The sequence below is a fragment of the Mustela lutreola genome, chromosome 1 (assembly GCF_030435805.1).
Source record: "Mustela lutreola isolate mMusLut2 chromosome 1, mMusLut2.pri, whole genome shotgun sequence".
In the NCBI taxonomy this organism is placed as follows: domain Eukaryota; kingdom Metazoa; phylum Chordata; class Mammalia; order Carnivora; family Mustelidae; genus Mustela; species Mustela lutreola.
The window spans coordinates 43,433,053-43,451,602 of record NC_081290.1 but is presented as its reverse complement, the minus strand read 5'-3'; the positions used below and the strand labels follow the sequence as shown (position 1 = coordinate 43,451,602).

Genomic DNA, 18,550 nt, shown 5'->3' with positions numbered 1-18,550 from the left:
TTTTTAACATTTTCATTAAAAAGTGGAATTTGGGGGGGGAGTGGAATTTGAAATGTAGGAGAATAAGACTGGGAAGGGAAAAAATTAAAGAGTTCATGTACGTTTAGTAATAGTGACTCCACAGAACTATATGAGTTCCTGGGGGAATACAGACAGAGTGAAAACAAAAGGAGGCAAATGGCCAATCTTGATGAGCCATAGTGAGGGTAACATAAAGGAGAACCAAAGTAAATGTGGAATCTGGAGAGGCTGTGTGATGAAAAGCAAAGATAGAAATGGTGTCGCTAAGGGCGGATTAGACATCCTAATAGTAACAATATCAAAAGTTATTACAACAGCAAAAGTTGACTTACCTGTTTTTTTTTTTTAAGAGATTTTTATTTATTTATTTGACAGAGATCACAGGTAGGCAGAAAGGCAGGCAGAGAGAGAGGAGGAAGCAGGCTTCCCGATGAGCAGAGAGCCCGATGCGGGGCTCAATCCCAGGACCCTGGGATCATGACCTGAGCCAAAGACAGAGGCTTTAACCCACTGAGCCACCCAGGCGCCCCTGACTTACCTGTTATTAGGCACTAGATTTAACACTAAAAAATAATACACAGATTACCTCATTTAGTACTAATAACACAACTTGTTTTCAACCAATGGAAACCAAATTTATAACTTAATATTCTAAATCAAAGATAACTTCGGGGACAATGAGCCAGAGCTCGCATGGTACTGTGGAAGATAAAGAAATGTGCTCAGGGGGGAAAAAATAAAAAAAGTCTATTCCAGCTCTGGAAGGTGGAGATAAATTCAGGGATTAGTAGGAATTGGTAAACTCTCTCTTTAGATACTACTTCTAGAATGACTTAAAGCCAATTATGTTAATGTATTTCACCACTATGCTTACTTTTCAGACTCCAAAGAGGGAATGCCAACATGTCTTTTTGAAGTGACTTATCAACCTTTTGGTTAAGGAGAGGCAACATACTTTGAATAATTGTCTTACCAGATGGAATCCAGAAGGTGAAAAGTACTTTGCTCAACGGAAATCTGACTGTCCTTAAAAGTATCCCATGCATCCCTAGTTTAAATGTGAAGGAGCTAAATCTTAGAGCAGTTAAGTATCTTGTCCAAATTTAAGCAGTTAGTAAGTAAATAAACTGATATTAAAGCTAAACTCCCAGCACTTGCAACAACAAAACTAAAGAGTGAGAGAAGACTCCTTTATGCAGCATTTCTAATAGATTCATCAGCATGGGGGCAGGGTAAGACTACAGCAGGTTTCATGGAGATAGTTGTAAGTAAGCAGAACCATTGAATGAGAGGTATTTTGCCAACAATCTTGCAGGAGAGAAAAGGAAGCAGCCGTTTGGTGGTGGAAGAAATGAAGAAAGATTTTTTTTTTTTTTTTTTTTTTACAAGTTAAGGAAATTTAGGTAGGTTTATAGGTTGAAAGAAAGAGATTTATAGGTTGGACAGAAAAGAGAAAGCCCACTGATGAAATAGGACCCTGTCAGAGGCAGGAAGGAGTGGAATCAAAAGATCAAATGCATAAAATAATGAGGATTCTTCTGAGTTGCAAAATGAAGTTCCAATGAGTGAAGATGCAGGCAAATATGGAGAAGTGGAGAAGGGACGTGGAGGGGTTCCTGCCTGATGGCCGCAATCTTCTCAGCAGTAGAAGACGAAATAGTGTGTCGAGGTTGAGGGGAGTGAAAGGGAGAGGGGAGCATCTGAGGAGGGTGTGGTGGGAGCAGCTGCTCTGTGGAATGGGGAGACCAGCCAAATAGGAGTGAGTAACAGGGCTGTTAAGTGCTGAGAGTTCAGCTGACACTGGAAATCATAAATCTGTAGCAGAGTCAATCAGCGTGGTTATTCAATTTTCTCAGTAACTCTTGGCAGTCTAGGAGGAGGAGGAGAGCAACCAGATGGTGGTACGATTTGGTAATGGGACTGGCACGGCAGCTGTGAGAGGAGGTCAAAGAAGGGAAGAATCAATTGCATCCATGAAAGTATGGTGTCAGGGGCCATCAAGCCAAGAAGAATTGGACACTGTTAGAAAATGGAGAGGCAAAGCAGTGGAGGGCATCAACGTTGGAAGCTTTTGTGGGAGTGCACAAGTGGGACAGGGGATTAGAGGAGAGAATTTCACAATTATGCATATTACAGTAGAACACTGTGCTTAGAAACAGTCCATTTTGTATCTATGGGTGTGAATTACCAAAGCTGAGCAGAAGTGATTATCACTAGAATATAGGGGAAAAAGAATTTCAGAGCTAAGTAGATGAATGACTCATCCAGATTATCTAGCATAGTGACAAGTGATAGAAGGAAAAAAAAAGAAAAGAGAAAAAAAGAAAAAAAAAACAAGCCAATAGCCAAATTAATCAAGTAAACTGATGAAATACTTACAGATGCAAGATTTAGAGAGAGTTAGACAGTTTGATTGTTGGGGCTTTGCAGGACTTACTGAACTAAGATAAGAGAACAATGTCCCAGAATGAGAGGAGAAGTCCAAGGGAATGCCCCTCTTCCTTTTTCGTCCTGAGATAGTAAGATGATTAGTGTTTTCAACAGTGTTCTAGTATGTGGTGAAGTCCATGTGAATAAAACATAAAGGTCATTGCAAACAATTCCCATTCAAGGACACTTAATTTACATTTACCCTAAGATATATTCTAGTAGATAAATTTCTTCTTCCCTACTAGGTCATGCTAATTTTCATTTAAACATGTGGTTATAACGTATCTTAAACACAAAGAACCCAAATAACCACACACATTACACACACATCTCTGATTTAGCTGCCACCTCCAGTTACAGCCTTGTGTTTCTGGTTTCCTTCACGTATATTGTCATCCCCCACTTACTCACATAGGGAAGTTTTTAAAATCCACTGTATGGGTCTTCAGTCCCTTCCATTCCACTGACGCGGCTCTGTCGGGGTCATCAGAATTCATTATGCTGAATCCAGGGGTTAATTCTGTCTCCCTGTCTACATCTTGGCCTTTGGACAGTTGTTCACTCCTTCTCCCTTGACTGCTTCATATCACCGTATTCACTTGGTTTTCCTCTTCCATTGTGGACTATGTCTTCTTAGTGTCCCATACTGTTTCGACTAGATGTCTAAATCATGCAGTACTGCAGGGTTGTGTTTACGTATGTCGCCGTCTCAAACCTCCCCCTGGGATTCATACTCAGGACAGCTACCTACTCAGCTTTTCCACTGGTAGAGGCAGGAGTCCACAGTGGTTCTTTTTTTTTTTTTTTTCTTTAGGATTTTATTTATTTGACAGAGAAAGAGGGACAGTGAGAGAGAGAACACAAGCAGGGGGAGTGGGAGAAGGAGAAGCAGGCTTCCTGCCAAGCAAGGAGCCTAATGCAGGGCTAGATCTCAGGACCCTGGAATCATGCCCTGAGCCAAAGGCAGAAGCTTAACAACTGAGCCACTCAGGCGCCCCTGGAGTACACAGTGGTTATACTATAGCTTCGGGCACCAAATTCTGCTTGGCTGGCTGGGGCACGTTTCTTTTGTTTTCTTATGTGTAAAATGAGAATAATAGTAATAACCACTTCCCAGGGTCCTTGGGAGGATTAAATAAGTAAATAATATCAATTAAAACAATACATATGTGTTTAGAAATGTACTTGGCTCAGAATAAGTGCTCAACCAAGCTAGTATTAGTACTATCACAAACACAACAGATAGAAGGCAGAATGATTCCTTTTCCCCCCAATACCTTAATTTGCTCTCTTCATAAACCGTTCTGAGTGAATAATACTGATAACCACTTACTTTGTTCAGGGTGAAAAAACAGAGATCATTCTTTGCTCTTTTCCCCCTCTACAATGTCACCCAATCCATCAGGAGTTTATATTAGCTTTACCTCAGAAATCTATACCAAACCTCACCACTTTTCACCACATCATCTTCTAAATTGTAGCTCAAGCCACCAACATCTGCTGTGTCTCCAATTCTCCTCGATCACTCACAATACAGTCTCCTATGGAGTGACCCTTCTACAGTGTCAATGCAAATATATCTTTCCACTATTTAAAATTCTCCAGTGGATTTTCACTGCAAGGAGAATAAAATCCAATCTCGCAAAGTGTTCTGCAAGTAAACCCTGGTTGGGAACCAGCATCTTTCCAAGGAGACCTCAGCTCTTCCACTGTCAGCAAAACCATTTGGACCTTTTTTTCTGCCACTCAAACAGGCCGAAAGATTTCCCCTGTCAAAGCCTTTGAATGTGAAATTAGTCTTTCGAAATGTAATCTGAAAGCACAAATACTATATATCTGGATTCTGGTTGCTTCTTTAAAAATCTGATGAAGCAAAGCCTTCTGCCTCAATATTACATTCCTAGACCTAACCCAGCACATATTGTCACAGTCTTCGCTGATTTGTCAAAAAAAAAAAAAAAAAAGAAAAGAAATTTGGTGATTTTTGGTACGTTTTCAAAATTCCAATGGAGAGAAGCTTTCTGATCTTGAATATTTTGTAAATTCCAAAGCGAGATGCCTGATGAGAGCCTCATTTTTTGGAGACTTGCAAGCAAGAGAGATCTCAACAACTCAGGTCCCTTTTTTCCCCAAAGGGACAAAAACATGTGCAGTGGCAGTGGGCTCTCTGGGGAGCCCGCAGTGACATGGGCGGTTGCTTTTCTCAGCTGGTGTGGGAGGGAGAGGTGGGCAGGCACAGAGGCGCGTCTCTATGTTGGTGTCTGCAGACGATGAGTGAGCTCCAAACATGTACAAAGGCTGTGGGATGGATAGAAGAGATGCCAGTACTGATAAAAAACAAACATATTGAGAAAGAGTTAAATGCAGTTATCAATCACTGATTGGTGAAATAGTATACTTGATAATTGATAGATTCCAAATATCACGAAAAGTCACTCTAAATTGTATTGCCTGGTATAAACTATTCAGTAGTTTTGTTGTTATTTTTGTTACTTTTATTTTTTTGCAGACTTGTTTAGATATTTGAGTAATAACTGTTTCCTGCTTCTTTATTGACAAGTGAAGCAGAAAACTTTTTCAGGGCATCCTGTTGGGGTCTCCCTCTCTTTCTTCTTATTTTTTTCCCCCTTCAGAATAACTTAGGCACAATTCCTAAAAGAACACCAGTTGGCCGATTTCCATCTGGCATCCTTCCCCTCTTATTTTCACTGAAAAGTGTGGAGTCTAGTTTTTAATGCTATTTCTGACTAAATTCAAGCTTTCAGTTCAACACCCATCCTCCCCCTGTTTTTCATATAAGCAGTTACCTCTTCTTATGGGAAAAATAAACATAACTCCGGACTCTAACCAAGCAGAAACAGAAAAAACAAATTGTAGAAATATGGGCTTACTAATTTCTAGTAATCTTTTGTAGGCTTTGGAGTACAAATGTGTCATGTAAAAAGTTCCGTCTGTACAGAAGAAATTGAGTGTTTTACACACAGATAATTAGAAAATTGTCAAGACATATGTTGCTTTTTATAAACGTTTTTGTATTTATTGTTTTGCAGATGATACCCAAAAATTATCATAGCGCTGAATTACGAAAAACCTCTCAACTTAGAGGTCTTCATCAATGACTAATTGCTACTATTTGAAACCACTTTAAAAGCAAATAAAGCGCCCATCTGGTAATTCTATTAATGGTTTCTATATTAAATGGCTATTGGTCCCCAAAAAGAAAATATGCAATTATGAAATATTCATATTCCACTCACTCTTGAAAAGCTTACAAATGTGTCTGGGAAAATAGAGTTTATCATTTCTTTTCTCATTCCCTATTAAGCCTCTAACCTCTTAAAAAATCAAATTGGATTAATGATGTAGCTACATATACTCAATAAAATGGACAATTAAAGAAATTATCTAAACAAATTAAGGCACAAAAGGAATGTTCAAAATTAATAATTTGGGTGCCAGTATTAGCTCCCCTCTTACCCCAATTCTCTGTGTTTTCTGCTATAGAACTCGCAGGCCTTGAACACCCAGGTCTCCGCACTGAAGAGTGGGAAAGGGAAATGCTAGGTCTGATCCTACTAGTTTGAAATTCTGACCTGGAGCAAAACTTTGCCCTTCTCTGAGTGGTCAAGTGGGAAGAACCTCTCTGCTAGTCTTCATTTTTTTAAACTTTTTAAAATTTTGTAAACTGAACAGTTGACCGTTTTATCTTCACATTTCACAATACAAATGAAAATTGTTCTTTCTTTTTCTTTTCTCCTTTTTTTTTTTTTTTTTTCTTTTTGGTCCTACTAACTCCTCTGCAAAAACTATTCTCTCTTTGATAGGAAAGAGGGAGCAAGTCTTCCTTGTCCTGTTGTTAGAAAACACCCAAGGTCGGAGCACCATGATCTCCCGGGAAAGTAGAACAAGTAATATAAAATGGGTATAGGGACTCTTGGGTGGCTTAGATGGTTAACTGTGTGCCTTCAGCTCAGGTCATGATACCGGGGTCCTGGCATTGAGTCCCCAGTAGGGCTCCTTGCTGAGCAAGGAGTTTGTTTTTCCCTGTCCGTCTGCCCCTCCCCCTGCTTTTGTGTGTGCTCTGTCTCTCCCCCAAAAATAAAATCTTTAAAAAAAAAAAATGGATATAAAGAGATTCCCGTCTCTATCTGTCTACCTGAGTCACTCCTGGCCAGGTGGGTATCATCACGGGACAGGTGGGAGGTCTCATCACTGGGGGCCTTGGAGTCATTGACATGTGGCCTCCCATAGGCGGCCACATTCCAGGAGCTGGTCCCACTGGCATTACCGCACGATGTTGCCATCATTGGCATCATGGAAGCGTCCCCTGTAGAGGGTGTGCCGGGATCATACCAGCGTGAGGAGCCTGGGGGACTGGGCGCGAGGTAGGACCATTGTCCCTGCCGGAGGAGGAGCGATGATAGAGTAGCAGATCTCTTTTCTTGTCAAAATGCAGTGGTTTTGTTGATCAGGCTCTCTGCCTGCTCTTCCATCTGTTCCTGATATTAGGCTTTTGCATTCTCTTTGTGTTTCCTACCACAGCAGTGTGTCTTCATCACATAATGAGACTCACGGGTGAGGTATGTGATGCAGTAGTCACCGTACAACTGAGGCATCTTGCTCTGTGGGCCGCTGGCCACTCCGTCCCGCGGTGCCCGGAAATGACCTCTCTGCTAGTCTGACTAGTCTTTAGTGCTAAAATGACGAATTAAAACAATGAAAAAATGTGAACGTGTTGTAAAAGTCAGTCCCTTACAGAAGGCAGAGATGGTTATCACACGTCGGTTTCTGAAACAGGACAATCTTTATCGTCCACCTAGCCTGAAATATCTTCTCACTGAGGAGGAAGAAGGTGTAGAATTGCTCTAAGTTGGCTTTATTCTAAGCTCTGGTCGCTTGGAGGTTTGTGAATATTCACCAGCCTTCCCACCTCCTGTGGCTAGGGGGCTTTTGTATGGACCCATAGGGAGAAACCAATTCTCCTGCTTGCCTTCCTGCCTTTGATCTCCTAGTGACCCTGACCACAGAGGCAGAGTGGGTGGATCTGGTTTACATTATATATAAAACAAACCATGCTCCTGCTCTAATGCTCTAGCACCTTTCTGATTTTGTGATGCCATCTCACGCCTCTTTGCCTTTGTACATGCCTGGAATACAGATTCTCTTTTTCATTGTTCTTCAGTATGTAACTCAAGTCTGTATGGTAAGATTGTAAGTCACTTTTTTTTTTTCTTCTTTATTCTTTGCTTTTTTAGTTCTCTTTTCATGACTTTTATAGTTAAAAATGTCATTCGATGATTTTATTAACTAAAACCTGAAGTTCCTCACTTGCAGCCTGAATCAGAGTTAGGAGCCCCTCATTTGTTTCTCTGGTATAAATGTTCTCCCCTCCTGATCATCCTCTAAATGTAATGCAAGGGACTGCCTGTCTCACTAATCTGAGATTTGCTGTAACATATGCTTCTTCATACCTGCCACGATATCTGTAACAGACATTTATTACATGTCAGTGAAATGAATGAGTGTACAAATAGTTTATTTTATTTTTAATGGTTTTTAACATTTTTTTGAGAGGGAGCAAGTGAGCACAGGAGTGGAGGGAAAGGCAGAGGGAGAAGGAGAGAATCTCAAGCAGACTGCCCACTGATTGCAGAGCCGGTTGCAGGGATCGATCTCACATCCCTGAGGCCATGACCTGAGCCAAAACCAAGAGTCAGACACGGAACTAACTGAGTACCCAGGACCCCCTGTAGTTTATTTTATTTTATTTTTTAAAAGATTTTATTTATTTATTTGACAGACAGAAATCACAAGTAGGCAGAGAGGCAGGCGGGGGTAGGGGGAGCAGGCTCCCGCTGAGCAGAGAGCCCAATGAGGGGCTTGATCCCAGGACCTTGAGATCATGACCTGAGCCAAAGGTAGAGGCTTTAACCCACTGAGCCACCCAGGTGCCCGTGCAATTTATTTTAAAGTACATATAGAATAATATTAAATACCTAGTAATTAATAGATCTGCAGTTATCCCACATATAAGTTCTTAATTTCTTTTGGTGCTTTTATAAATTCATTGGAAATAAGTGATAAAAATAAACTTTATCATTATAACATATATACAAATATATAATAAATAATTGATGCAAGCTCTTATAAATTATAATTTGAAAGACAACTTTTCACTCTGTCAGTTCTTTTTTGTATTTTCATCTTGTGACCTATGGCTAAACGTTAGCAGTCAAGGTAAAGACACTATAGCGTTATAAGGGCATGACTCATAAAATCCAATGTTGACTCTTTGGAATGGATTACCACTAGGGCTAATTTCTATTTGGCCCTTTTATGTCAAATCTGAGGTTGGGGCAACTGAATACATTTGAACGACAATCAAAAGCTTCACACATTCCTCTCAATGGAAAGGATGCTGTACTCTCTACTTGAAAGAATATTTCTTTCAGAGTGGTAATCAGTGGTGTCTGGTATGAGTTTATAAAGATAAGCACAATTTCATTCAGTTTGAATCAATAGATACTTATCATATACCAAATAATTTATGAGTCTGTAGCTACACAGAAGTGCATAAGACCTTGGGCCTTCTTTGAGGAACTTATAAGGGAGGTAAAAAATATAATCAATTTCCTTTTAAGAAAGGGTGAAATATTGACCAGCAATATTCAACAAACATTTCTTAGGGGCTGCTCTTTGCTTGGCACAGTGATGAGTACCAATAAAATGCTTTAAGGATAACATAGCATAGAATCTTTAACTCTGGCATGGGGGAGGACACTGAGGTAGATTTGTCTTTCATTGGGCATGGCCGGTAAATACTTTGGACCCACAATACTCTTAGGAACCCATGACAATGTTTTCATTTCTTTTAAAATCAGAAGAAAAACAAGGGCCTTTTAGGTCAAATAAAATGTTTTAATATGCAATATTAACATATTCATCTTTATGTCAGCAGAGTTATAATATATACTTAGTGAGATTTTCTAACGATGAAATTGTTCCTCAAAGACCAAAGAGCCTAGAGTCCATGAAATTCACGCTGGCTCTCTCTGGAGGCAATTAGAAACCAGAGGAAGTCAGGAAAAGATTTAGAGAACTAGCAGTGGGCCTTGAAATAATAGTACCATCTCACTAGGTAGAGGACAAGATCAGACAAAGCCGAGGCCCAGGCTTGCAAAAGAGTAGAGTGAAATAATTCATAGGTGCACAAATCATGTCTCCTAATTAAAGTTTTCAGTTCAGTGGACAGAGGCAAGTATATGCAAAGGACAAGTTAGGTAAGAGATAATATGTGCCTCTTCCAAGAATGGGGAAGATACCTGCTTCCGGATCTTTAAGATTCCTGAGAATTAAAGATTTTAAGAATTTAAGATTCATGAGAATTAAAGCTTTAGAACTAGATGCTCAATTTTCTGGTCCATGACATCTGTTTGGGTGTAGGGTGGGTGGTTGTATGACTTGGAGACTGTCTTCAAGCCCTAAAATCTTTCCTTATCAATACCTATGAATTTATCACTCTTTGTTTTATCATTCTTCTTATACATTTTGGGAATATTACCAACACCATAACATCTCAAAATTACATTTAAAATAATGAAATCACCTTTGCTTTAGAAATTCACACAGGATTACTTGAATACTCTAGTCAAAATATGAATTCTTATGTATATTGGGTACAAGTGTTTACTGATAAGTCAATACAATTTCTAGGGAAAGTTCAAAATCCAAATTTGACATGATTCATACTGATGAATTCTGTTAAACTATTTTCAAAATTTTAGAGCATAAGGTAAAATTTGAGTCTAGCATAAACTGTTGTTTTTATTCCATTCCAGCTTTAATCAATTCCTTGGAGGATATGTTTTCCCCTCATTTTCTAAACCCTATTCTCAGTACTCTCTTTTCTTTCCCCTCTCATGTAAGGAAGGGAAAACATAATTCATGTAATTTACTTTGAGAGAATAACATTAAGGCTACTTACATTTTTCTTATTATTATAAAAGTGAATAGTAGGTGAGCTGATGAATTTCATTTTTCGACTAAGTAAACATGCACATATTAAATTCTCTAACTGTCATAAATATAATCAGGCCTTTAATTAGAAAATGAAGAAAACATAATTCTAAGCATTATGAAGATATATTGGGCTTCTGGTGGTTAACACATCTCACATGAGGTAACTCAATCAGAATCCTGTACTCTAGCTCTACTCTGAATAGAACTTTGACGTATCTATCATACTGAGTGTGTAGGAAAGCCAAAGGGCTGTGCCATTTTTATGGTGGGTGATAGCATCATCTTCACTAGAGGATACTATAACCTCCGATGAAAAGGTAGTTGGACTGTTGGTTATTGAAACCAATGTTTTTAAGCATGGAGAAAAATCTAGTGTTTAAAACATTTTTTCATTTGTTGCATATTTATTTGCTACTCTGACATTTTTAAAAGGGAAGCAGACCAAGGCATTACTAAAATTGAACTATTCATTTTGGGATGTTACTCATTGAGTAAGTTTGCAAGAATTCCATCAGCTTCTGGTTCCCTCTAAGTAAATGTCATTTGTTCATTTAAGAAAGTATGCTAAAGATAAGGAGTGTAGGGCTGAATAAGGCACAGTGCCTGTCTTCAAGAATTTTATAGTCCTAATAGGGGAAACAGAGACACAATGGAAACAGTATAATATCACTAATACTGCATCCTATAGTGTAGATAAACGACTCTCAATGCAGGTTTCCAGAGCAGTGGAGTAAATTTCACCTTGCTTATATTTTTTTTAAAGCACTGGGTAAATTTTTCAGTCATATACCTAGATTTATCTATTTACCATGAAATTTTAACCTCTGCTGTGTTATTATTTCTCATATTTGGGTAAGCAAATACACTTAATGTCACAGTTTTTAATTACCTATTTTTAGATATTACCTAAAAATTTAGGTAAATTTACTTATAGTACACATAGTTTTTAATTACCTATTTTAAATTTAGGTAAATTTACTTATAGTACATACAGCTAATGTTTACATATGCATGTAAATATCTATATTTACATCTATATTGCCTATATATTTTTACATCTTATAGATTTATTTATATATATATATATATATATATAAAACCTATTTATTTTTACCTATATATTCTTACAACTATAGGATATGTGGGTGTACATATACTAAGTGTGTAATGCATTCATGTATATATGTAAAAGGAGTAGGCCAATGCCATTTTAAATAACTTTGAACATTTTGTCATTATGGTTTTCCAAATTTTTCTGTAAGATTTAATTTCACACAAAATCCACAGTAAAAATTTCAATAGTCATATGAATTTCTATTATACACTCACTTAGTTATGATTTTCCTTAGTTGATTTCATTATTCCGTGAATTGTTTTAAAACAGTGTGAAATGCAGCAGTGTCTCGGTTTTATTTATTCTTTCTTCTCTGAACATCATTGTCAGTGGTACTTTTACCTTGTCCTAACCTAGAAAATTATTTCCTTTACCTACTTAATTTTCTTTTTTACAAGGAAGCCCTTTTATGTTTAGAAATCTCTGTTGACTCTTGTTTCATATTCATTGGACTGTGCTTAATAGCTAGTATGAAGACATATGGAAACAAATCACGTGGGTCCTATCTCCTTGAGAAAGATAGCTAAGGCTTAAAATACGATATAAGCTTTATGTGAATTTATTAACTAAATATATTCTTTAGGCTTTGGAATAAGTTACTAGCTCTTCATATTTAATTCCCAACATAAGGGTAAAAGAGCAGATTAGAGTCTATTTTTTCCATAATTTTTATTAAAACAAATGTGTTAATTAAGACTCATGAATTTAGCATCTGCTTTCCTATATTATGTTTGTCGTGATGAGAATGTAAAAAATAGTGTAAGACTATCTCTGTACTAGGTGGGCTTAGAGAGTATAGCTTTGAGACAGATTAACAAGCATGAAATAAATAGCACTATAGTAATAAAATAAACTTAACTTGTAAGTTATAGGAAGACTATAAATATAAACATGCATTTTTATTTGCTAGAGCACATTATATATATTTATACGCTATACATGCATTTTTATTTGTTAGTACAGATTATATATATTTATATGCCTGTGCATGTATATATAAGATATAATGAAAAAGTCAGGGAAATATATGCAGGATCTCACTACAGATAGAACTTGAGAGAAAAGGTATGAAAATGAGTTCATTCAATGTATTACTAAGCAGACCTCTAAATTACATAGAGTATCCTGATTAATTATTAATTATTAATTTGCAATGTTTTTTAAATGAATCAGTTGTTTTGTTTATCCTCTAAATATATTGTTTGTCTTCCTTTATAGGAAACTCAGAAAAATACATCCAGTTAAGTTTTGCCAAATGGGCTTCAAATGTATTTTAAAATATATTGTACACATTTAAAGAAATTCAAATGATGTCAAGTTCTCTCTTGAGTTTTTGTATAATGCTGCTAGTAGCATATTTTGCTTTAAGATATATTTTCAGTTCCAAAATCCCTGAAGTACTCCTCTCCTGCAGTGACTGACTTTGCAGAGAATGGTTAAAGAGGAATTTAAATTTAAAAGGTGCAATTTGAAACACATTTTCTTGTGTCAAGTTTTGACACTGACCTTTTAAAACATGTAAGCAGGGTCTTTCCTCTTTAATTATGTTGCTTCTTTTAAATTAAATCTACATTGCAGTTCTTTACAAAATAAAATAAAAATTTAGAATGAGATATATTTTACCTCTCTTAGAGTTGGGGAGTGGGAAGTGCCTATTTCTACTGGGAATTCAGAATTATTTTTGAAACATTTTTTCATCTCTTCATTTTGGTAGTGGAAGACAAAATACTTTGGACAAGAACATTTGTTCTCCAAACCATGAAAATTTACAGAAATGTATACCTGCCTCTCAAGATAAGTTTTATTAAGTGAATTTAAATCAGGATTTTACTATAAGGAGTTAGAAGAGGGAAAAGATACTAATAGGGCATTCATCAGAAAAACCTGGGGAAGGGGACATCTTTAGAGTTTCTCTTCGGTGTTTTTATTAAAGGCCTTTTGTTTGCATTTAAATATAGAAGAACCTCATCAGTCTACTTTATTGTGAGTTAGCAGAACACTTTATTCCTGCATCACTTTTCCAGAAATACAATGAGCAAACCAATAGAGTTCAGATTGGCCAAATTAAGACAAGTTATTGGCAATACTGCCTATTCTTAGATATTAGGTTATTTGGCTGCACAATCTCTATTTTGAGAAAATTTTATAGAAAAAAAAATGCTTCATAAAAGACCATGGCAGCTGTGATATAAGAGAATCTAGAACTAGACAACTGAATCTGAATCCATGTCTGATACCACTTTCTCTATTATGTAACATCTTGAAGCTTCACGTTTTTCATCTGTATTTGTCTTACAGGATTTTGTGAGGGCTCGATGCAATATGGTTTCTGAGACTTTTGCTCACAGTGCTTAAAAATTTTCTATCCTTTATGTTTCAGTACATTGAGTAGTTATATTATTTTCGTATTTTAAATTGAGTTTTTAGGCCTTAGTTTAATTATTAGTGTATTCTAAGGAAAAAGAGGCTGCATGATACATTAAAAAAAAATGGATTTCAGATTTTCCTTTTGTCTGCATGTATCTGTTTTATAAATTTCATTCAGTTAGTGTAGAAAAATAGATGTAGGAATGATATAAAGCAAATAAAGGAATAGGGGCTTATATAATTTGTTAAAGAACTTGCAGTTTTAAATCCCCCATTGGCTTTTCCCTTTCAATCTGAGTATTCAAACTATGAGAAAATTAACTGGTCAGTGATTACATTTTTTCAGGACTCTGGAAGTTTTGTTAGAAAGCTTTTATTGTTTTGTTTTGTTTTTGTACAGGGGCGTGCATGCTGTTGCATTGTTTTGTTTAATTTTCTGTTATCTCTTCTGCATGGTAAAAAGTGTCTAAAGACTCTTAATTAGTCTCCCTGTTTCTAACCCTGACCCCTGCTGCAATCTATTTTTAAAACCATAGTCAGAGTAATTCTTGCAAAATATGATTCAAATTCTCTGTTCAGAAGCCTCCTGCTACTACCCGTCTCACTTCAAGTTAAAACCCAAAGCTTCAAGACCATGCATAATCTGACTTACATCTCTAAAGACACCTCTGACCACATTCTTCTCGCTCAGGTTCAGCCACACTTACCTCTTCCCTGTTCTTGTGACAAGGCCAGGTTCACTTCCTCCTCAGAATCCTTAAATCTGCTCTGCCTCCTGGAGTGTTTCTTCCAAATTCCCACATAGCTCAGCCTTTTTCCTTCTGGTCATGTGAGCAGTGAGGATTTCACTGCCCTATTTTAAATAGCACTTTCCTCCTGGTCCCAAACAACCCACTTTTCTCCTCTTCCTTTTGAACCCACTTGGGATATGTATGTACGTATGCATGAATGCAAGTATGTATATAAGAATCGTGTGTGTGTGTGTGTGTGTGTGTGTGTGTGTGTGTGTGTGTGGAATACTTACAAAATAAATTTGGCTCATTTCTCTCTCATTCTTTGGAATGTAAGTTTCAGGCGCTCTGGAATTTTTGTGTGTTTTTTTTGTTCACTGCCATATACTTTGTATCTATGGCAGGGACTAGGGAAGAGTGGGTACTCGTTAATTTGTGTCCTGTTGGAAAGGAAAATTATTTAATGTCTTGAAGTCTTCAACGCTTTTGATATCAACTGAAAGGAAGGCTTTGGGACTCACAAAGTGAGATTTTTTTTTATCTTCTTTTTTCCATAGCTCGAGACTGGCACTTGTTAATTCCCCAACAGGGGATGATTTCTTTCTGCAATGAGAGAGCAGCCCTTTCCCTTTGAGGAGAACCCAACAATTCCATTTGTCATAATTTATTTCATATATATATGTGTATGTCACCAGATAGCCATAGTAAGCTTCAGATTGACCCCCACAGAACTGGCCAGTTAGGACTTCCTTACTGATAAATACTTTGGGGAGCATCCGTCTAATGCTCCTGGTTCAGACCTACCCACTCTTTCTGGTAGAGTCAAAATCAGAATCTAGAACACCAGTTTCCCAGGACAGGTTCTTTTCAATATTTGTAGCTTAATGATCTCAGGGAACCAAGGAACCCTGAAGGAATAACATGACTAACAAGTAAGCATGACAACACCTGGAAACCAAAGGATTACTGGCAGGAAAGATCGCAAAATGGAGCCCAACAGTGAGATTTATAACGTCTTCTTCTTCCCCTCCAACTATAGTTGTAAAACTTAATCTTATTGATTTTTACTGTAATTATTTCTATTCCTAACCGTTTTAGGTTTCTATCTGCTGACTGGAAAAGGAAGGGCACTTTTCAGAGTACATCATTCCTGTTGTCACAGGATGAGACAGGTGGCTGAGCTATGGCCCACAGAACACAGAACACTAATGAGTGGGTTTTTGTTTGTTGTTGTTTTTTTCCGAAGGTGATGTGTTTCTTGTTCTTTATGTAGATAGAGAAGCCATGCCTCATAATGGATGAGCGCTTTTAGAAATTTCCCATCAGATATACCAAGACCTTCGATGTAAACTGTTTTCTGGGGAGCAAAATTAGTATCAAGAGGATAAAAAGGAATGATGCGGAGTCCATGTCTGGCTGTACTGATGCCTTGAATTAGAGACTTAACTGGTTGGTAGGGCTGTGCGTTTTTTTTTTTTTTTTTTTTTTTTTTTTTAGATCACTTCGCTATGCCCTGATTTAAATGTATTACATGAAGTTTTTATTTAACTACACACACACACAGACTTCAACTTTTACTTTAACTAACTAACTAACTAACTAACTATATATATATATATATATATATATATATATGTACTTTTTCATTCTCTTGGGATCTGATCATGTTTGGGTGGATTGTGTGATTAATTAAGTGCAGATGGCTTTGTGCTTATACAGGAATCTCACATTGTTAGGGGGAAATTGAATAGATAAAGTAAAAATAGACTCTATTGCTGTTTGGCTAAGGACATGTTAAATGATTCATCTTCAGATTGTCTCTCCTTGCCACTAATTTGATGGGGGTGTTATGTTATGATAGTTCCTTGAATAATGAAGCTAAACTGGGTTATGAAATCATTTATTTGGTGAATTTTGCTTAAATAATTTTCAGTATATAAAACTTTTCTCTAGCAAGGTATGGTGAATAAATGCCTGTAACTGAGCTTGACCCAAGAGCTCATCTCTTTTTAGAAAATAAATCCTCCAGAAAATTATTTGAAAGATTTTTGGAAGGGGTTGGGGCTGAATATGGGGAATGGGGCCTTTTCTGCCTGAAAGTGAGCTTACCAGAGATAGTTTACCATAAATAAGTTGTGAATAAAGGCTGGATGAAGGCACAGAATCTATCAGCAACATTCTCAGTCTTTAAAGTGTGCTCCAAATATATTAGTAGCATTTTGACTTCTCCTAAAAACACTGACCACAACAATTAAGATAGTAAGAGTACTAACAGGTTGAGATTTAACATTTAAAATAATACTCTTGGAATTATCTCTATTAACAATTTTAGGTAGCTTGAAAATAGGAAAATCTTTTATTGAAACAACAATAATGTAACAACAAATAAAATAACACAGAATAGAGAAAAAGATAAAATAATATGAACACATTCAAAATAGACCCAAAGTTGCAAAAAAAATATAACATATATATATATATTTTTTTTTTCTGTTGAGGGAATGTCTCTATGTATATAAAAGCCCCCCCCCCCAGAAGCACCGTGAGTCCTTAGTTATCTTTATTTTCATAATTTTGATTCAGGCTTTTTTTGAAATGAAAACAGTTTTAAATGAAAACAGTTCTCTTCACATCCTTGAAGACTATCTAAAAAGTGACATATTAATCTGAACGATTCCTCATATTTGTTTGTTTGACACTGAAAAAAAGAACGTTCTACAGGCAGTCGTGTATTTGACCATCACTTGCCTATGAAGAACCATATGGGCCACAACACGTGAAATATGATAGATCATATTCAAATAGATTTAAAAATAGTAATATATTATTCTGATGAGAAATGGAGCCTATTACTGTGAAAAAAAACTTCTGCTAAGTAAACAACATGAGTTTTTTTTTTTTTCTTAAGGAAGAAAGAAGTTTTGAGATTATGTAAATGATAACCAACTGCACCAACATATCTTATGTAAAAATGGCTACCAGAGTATCAAATTTGCCGTTCATTTTGAAGCAAATGGGGTTGTAGGGAGAAACACATTATAATATGAATGTGGACATTGTGTAATATGAATGTGGACATATGAATTTGGCAGGTTTGCAAAAACACAGCCGACTCCGGGGATTTCCTGGAGATGACACATGAAGGAATGCAATGTTTATAAAGAGGAACAAAAGTGAAGAGAACTCTGGAGGTCATTACAGAGTTTTGCAGGGTTTATTTAAGTCCATGTTCCCACCACTGCTCTCCTCACAGCTCAATATATATCTAGGCCTCATTAAGAAAATACATGTATGGACCAATGCTTAAGTTTTGATATTATAGCCTCTTTACGACAGTGCACATTCCTCCAGGAAGCATTTGGGCTAGGATCCATGAATTGTCACAACATGAGATTGGCACCATTAAGCCCATTTTACAGATGAGGTTAAATAACTTGCCCTGTGACCTTGGAACTAGTCAATGGCAGCACTAGATTCAAACTCAAGTCTGTCTGATTCCAAAGACCAGGTTTTTACCACCCCATCTGCTGACACTGGGAAATCACCCAAAGTGATTTTTCTGTTTTCTCAGCCAAGTGTGGGTCCAAAATAAAACTTCCATTCCTTTCCTTGTAGTTTTAGGCTTCCAGAGGGGCTGATGTTATGCAGGGGAAAGAGGTCAGCCCAATCTCAGTGTCTGAGGAGAAGGGGGTGTGTAGTTCCACATGTGCCCTTGACTCATGTGTTTAGTGTGTCTCTAGCTTGGCCCATGTTCAGAAAATACAAATGTGGCTGAACTGGTTTAGAGATAAAGCCAACGACTGCGGCCTTCCCAAGGTCTAAGTTAGATGCAGGGCATAAATAGCCCTGTCCACTCAAGAGTTCTCAC

The 18,550-nt window shown here is 37.0% G+C and overlaps 1 protein-coding gene and 1 pseudogene across 9 annotated transcripts in view; one reads left to right on the top strand and one right to left on the bottom strand.

Moving 5' to 3' along the window:
- PCDH7 (protocadherin 7) overlaps positions 1-18,550 on the top strand; it is a 423,055-nt gene that overhangs the window by 80,018 nt on the left and 324,487 nt on the right. The gene's annotated exons all lie outside the window — the stretch shown is intronic.
- Positions 6,596-14,774, bottom strand: LOC131825100 (U1 small nuclear ribonucleoprotein C-like; annotated as a pseudogene).